Genomic DNA, 5,953 nt, shown 5'->3' on the forward strand with positions numbered 1-5,953 from the left:
AGCTTTGGAATACCTCTCCTATTTATAGGAGAGGAAGGGGAAACGTAAACAATCAAGAGGGATGCAACCCCGATCGGGGTCGTGTGTTTCCGGGTATTTTTCACTTAATTCCCCACTTAATTGTTGAGGAATCCTAAGAACGTCATTAATGACCGTTAATGCACCCGGGTAAATGCTTCATCTATCATCTTTAGAACGCCCAAAAAGTATCCTAAGCATGTTGGAATCTTATGTTTTTCCACCTTGACTTGGACTTGAACATTGGGCTTTGACTTTGATTGTTGGCAACATTTACATAACACATATTGATCCATCAATGTCTCCATGCAAAACCCATTCCAATGCTCCATGCTTAGTCCAACACTTGGTCTTGTTTAGCTTAGTGAACTTAGTGTACAAAATGATAGGAAAAAGCCTCTAAATGCTTAGATTCCTACAAAAATGTGTTAAGACGAGCAAATACACTAGAACAACAAATATTAGCTTATGAAACTATGATAAGTGCTAAATAACAAATAAAATGGAGCTAATATAGGGAATGAAAGTATATAAAATATGCACTTATATATATATATAGTAATAAGATCATATGAGTCTACCCCTTAAGTGTGAGTGCATAAGTCCTCATCCAAGACATTGGATGGGGAAGATGGGTGGCTGAGATCAAAAGCAAAAAAGGAGGATTAATGAGCTAATTTAAGCACCTCTCTCTCTCTCTACCCACACTAATTAACAATATCCTAATTAACCACTAATTTAATAAATATACTTTTCCACTCACTCATTTATCTCTCATCTCACACAATTTTAATACTCCCATCTCTCTAAAATCCAAATAAATCAAAAAACCCAAATAAATCACCCTAAACAAACCCAAATAAATCACCCAGATAAACCCTCACTCACCATCCACCACCTATCCTCTCCAACCCCACCAGACACCACTTTCACCACCTCCCGTCACCACCCACAATAACCGTGGCCCTACCAGTCCAGATCCGACCCCCCACGGCCACTACCACTAACCACCAATAACTCACGGCCTCACCTCCTTCGCTCTCTCCACCTAACGGCGGCCTACCACCACACTTCCGCCACCTCCTCTACTCACGTCCCTCATTTTTCTCACGCGTTCCTCCCGACGCCACAATCCTCCCTCCTCCTCTGACACCACCTCCTTTACTCACGCCCCTCATTTTTCTTTATTTTTTCCCCTTAACAAACACCACCCCACAACATCACCTCACCCCTCGCCACCACGCACAACAAACAACACCACTCACGGCAGTGAGGCCGTCCTGTCACTCCTCACTTCTTGCTGCTGCCACCAGATCTACTGTGGGTATGGGACAATGGTAGTGTGGTGGCCGTGTGTGGAGGAAGGGGTTGGTTGTTGTGTGTGTTGGTCTCGAGATCTAGTTTTTTGTTTTTTTAGATCTCCTTCTTTTTTGAAGGATTTTGAGATGTCGGTTATTGTGTGCTGGTGAGAGTGTGGGATGTGTGTCTATCTAATTTTTTATTTTATTTTATTTTAAATTTTTTTTTGAGATCTTCTTTTTTTGAAGGATTTTGAGATCTCCTGTAATTGTTAAATAAATGTATGATGTTTTACAAAGTTTTTTTTTCATATTTCGTATTTCCAACATCGTCTTGTTTTATATTTTTTAAAATCTCGTCTTTTTTAAATTCGTCTTATTATATATGTTCAAAATCTCGTCTTTTTAAAATTTTTCTTTTTGGAAAGAAATTGTAATTCTTGTGTGGACAACACCCGCGGGAGCTGCGTCCGCGGGATCCACAGGGGCATTATCGACTCGAGGTTCTTTTGAATCGAATTAAGACAAACTAGAGTCGCCACCAAGCTTTAAGGGAACTTGGAACCGTTCAAGTCAACTTTACACCTTTTATCGAAAAGCATAAAGCCAATCGACTACAAGTGATTAAAGATAAAGACGTGTACCCTATATCACTCGATTTGAATGACTCTCGTAATCCAATGGTATTTAGACGGATCCACAAACCATAGATCTTGAGTAAGGGGTGAGGGTACGTGTTAGGAAGCCCAAAAGGACACCTAACCCCGCCCGTCGATGACACCTAACATGTGACAACAATTTCTATGTCGTTTAATGCAACTTAACTAACTTTGTCAAAGTTGTAATTTAGCATGTGGGTTGATTGATCTAACAACATACAAAACGAAACAAACAAGGCTTGATGGGAAGGGGGGAGCTATTGGGATCTACCCTATTACAACCCAGGCATTTCATGCCGACACAACAAGAAATTAAAGATACAACTCGAACTAAATACAATTGCTATATACGACACCATACACGACACATGTCTATTTTGGCCTAGGAAAATGTGCACAAGGAGTGGCCCGCGGCTTACATGACTCGCGGCTTTAGGTCACTCCCCGTAGGGCGTGCTTTCGCTTAATCTTATCGAATTAGACATTAAGTCACACACCAAAGCATGCATTAGCATAAATCGGGCCATGTCGCTTTAAACAACATGCGATTTACTACGCTCTTACATGAATTGGAGCACAACCATCTAACCAAATGAGACTAAGGTTTTTGAAGAGGTTTTGACTCGATAAAAGTAAAAACAAACTTGAAAATTACAGCTCGATAAACAAACTATAAATTACAAGCTACAAAACAACAAAGAACAAGTGATATAAAAAACGAAGCAACAATGACAAAAGACACGGCCAAGACACGGCCACCCTAGTTCCTAGGTTAAGTTCATTAGTAATATCAAATGATTGCGAAACGAGTTAGAAAACAAGTTAGAAACGACGTTGATCGATTGAGAAGATATCGCGTGAATGTGCATTCTACACGGCCTAATAAAGGGTCCAATTAGGTCACAACATTAAAAGATTAACGCTTACTCGTCGAGTATTAATAGGAAGGAGATAATCACGCACTCCTATGCTAGCGAGAAATCAAGTGAAAAGAGAGATGTATTCAATTAGGTTATAGAATTGTTAATCGATTTTAAAAGCTATGTCGATGCCACCTAACATGTCTAATTAGGTTGTTAAATCAGTCTAAAGTCATCTAATTGAATCATAGGTTAACAATTAGAGGTTTAACTAACATGAAAAGGGTTCTAGGGTAGGCCGAATTGAGCAAAACGAGCGAAGGGTCAAAAGCGAGGAACAAAGTTAAAATTCGTTTTTATTAATGCCCTACCTTGAACACGAGGATATGTAAATGAGAAGGGGATATGACCGACCAATCTGGCGGCTTTATTTCCCAACTTAAGTCAACATGGGTGTTCATGGTGGTACTTTAACTCATACTCAGACTAAACTAGTTTCATAGTTAACGATATCAAACGATGCATAACGATAAACAATATACAAAACAAACTATAAAAAAACAAACATAAAAGAACGAAATAAAAGGGAGAAGAAGAGGATTTGATGCACCCTCAACCTACATGTATCGTTGACACCGTCTTGGGTCGTAATCGATCGTAGATTTTATCTCGAGAGGCCATCGTCGACGAGGGAACAAAGCAACAACACGTTTTTTGGTAAATCTGGACAGCAACTTTAAAACTGGAATTTCTCACTCGTTTCTCGGTGAAAATTAGATTTAAAAGATGTTTGAAAACTATAAAGAGAGTAGAACAAATATATTAAAACAAAGAACGCTCGTTCGAGTTATCAGCACAAAACGAGCACAAAAGAATCGACAGATAAGAAAGTCACAAAACAGAGTGTGAAACACTCTGTTTTTCGAGGGGATTCGTGTGCTCTCATGGTCAATTTGGCTCGTGAATCTTTGTCTAAGACGGAGATGGATGTTATATGGTTAATTACGATCAAAACACTCGAGTTTTAATGGAGATTTGAAGGGGGAACGAATGGTATTTCGAGAGAGACACAAACTGTTTCTCAGTTTGGTTGTCTCGGTTTTGTCGAGAGTTTTGAGAGGAAATTCGGGTTTGTTTGTGGAGATTAGTGCTGGTTAGTGACGGTAGTATGTATGGAGAACTTATAGGAATGAAAGTATGGCAAAGGGGAGGTATTTATAGGGAGTTAAAGGAGGGTAAAAGAGACCAACAAGCAGTCGGGCTGCTCTGTTTCGCTGCTGCTGTCCAGCAGCTTTCGTGAGCTCGTGTAGGGTTTAGGAGGGGTGTTTCTTGGTGGTTAAGATAGGGTAATATGGGTAGGATACTAGGGTTAATGGGCACGGGTTTAAGTGGAATTTGGAGCGGGTTTGGGGCTTGGTAATGCTGAACACGGGGAAAGGGTATTGACTGGTTGTGTGGGCTGTTTTGGGCTCGAAAATAAGGAGGTACGGACGCGGGTTTGCGTGGGGTTAGGGCCTGGTTATGAGGGTGAGTGATGGGTTGGATTATGGGTCAGGAGTTGGTTCGAGTTTGCTTCGAAAATCGTGCCCAAATCAGGTTGAAAACGAGCTCAAGATCGCGTATAAAGCCGTCGTAAAAAATCGAGTTCTTCAAATACGGTTTATAAACGATATAAATTGATTTTTCAAATTAAATAACATAAGAATGATTTTTCAAATCAAATATCTATTTTATTTTCCATAAAATAAATTTAAGAAAAAAAATTCAAACTAAAACAATAAAATGAATTCACTTTAAAAAACATTAATTTAAATATCATTTAAATTAATAAAATACTTCATCGACTACGCCCATTCTACGCCGTAAAACGAGCTCCAAATAATGACAATGACAACTAATGAATACATGTGTCCTATCATCATCGGGTGTTTGTCGGGTTCTCTATAAATTCCAATATCGACGGATACGGGTATCTACAGAGCCCCCACTTTGACTGAGGCTTGGACAAGGCGAAAGTCAAAGTATACCCCAGGTCCCTCTCAACCTGAGGATTCTGCAGGTCGTTTATAGTCCATTAGACTTGCGTATATAAGCTCGCCAGCCATAAGAAGAGATCATACCTGAAACTTCATTGGGGATTAACTCTTGCTTCTGTTGCGCCAAATTATCATCGTTGGTCGTCGACCCATAAAATTGCATATATGGTGGGTTAAGCCTTATCCTTAGGTGCCTACGTATCCGTTTCTGACATAATCAAACCCGCGTCGTAGTTCGGCAACTGCTGACCCATGCCCAAAGTTTATCATCTGCTGGCGTTTGTCCAAAATTCGCCATCTGCTGACATTTGCCCAAAATTTATCATCTGTTGGCACTTGTCCGAAATTCATTTGTTGACACTTGCCCAAAGCTTATCATCTGCTGGCAGGTACCTAAATGGGATGGGACTTTCCGAGGAGGTTGTCGCCGCTTGCATCATTTGCTTTCAGCTACAGAATTCTTCCATGTCATACTCTTGTATTGAATTGAATTCTTGGTGGATGTCATCCTTTACATCTTGATAATGGTCTTTGAAGCCTACGGCTTCAGAAACCCCAGTTTGCAATGGCTCTAAAGTCGAAGACTTTAGAGCCCCCAGTTGAAGCATATCCTGCTACATTTGAAACACAAAAACGTACTAGCAATAATCATCACATAAGCACATTTGGATCATCGATCTTAAAATTGGATCATTTGAAAGATTGGGTCATCGACCCAAAAATTGAACACGTTGAAAGTCTTGAATAATTAGGCCATCGACCTGAATTTTGAATTTTAACATCACTCAGCATGTTGGGCCATCGACCCGAGGTTTGAAGTTCGGCGAATGCTGGGTCGTCGACCTAAAATTAAATTTGAATGACTGGGTCATCGATCCGAAATTTGAACATGTTGAAAATTTTGAATAATTGGGCCATCGACCCAAATTTTGAATTTGAAATGAATCACTTAGATGTTGGGTCGTCGACCTAAAATTTGATTTTGAACTCTGAGGTTTGATCCTTGACTTGTACCATAATTCGCGAAAAGTTTTGAAATTTCGGAATTCTGAAATATTTGCCATTTTGAAATCGAACCTTGA

Source organism: Silene latifolia, chromosome Y (genome assembly GCF_048544455.1).
Source record: "Silene latifolia isolate original U9 population chromosome Y, ASM4854445v1, whole genome shotgun sequence".
Classification (NCBI taxonomy): Eukaryota; Viridiplantae; Streptophyta; class Magnoliopsida; order Caryophyllales; family Caryophyllaceae; genus Silene; species Silene latifolia.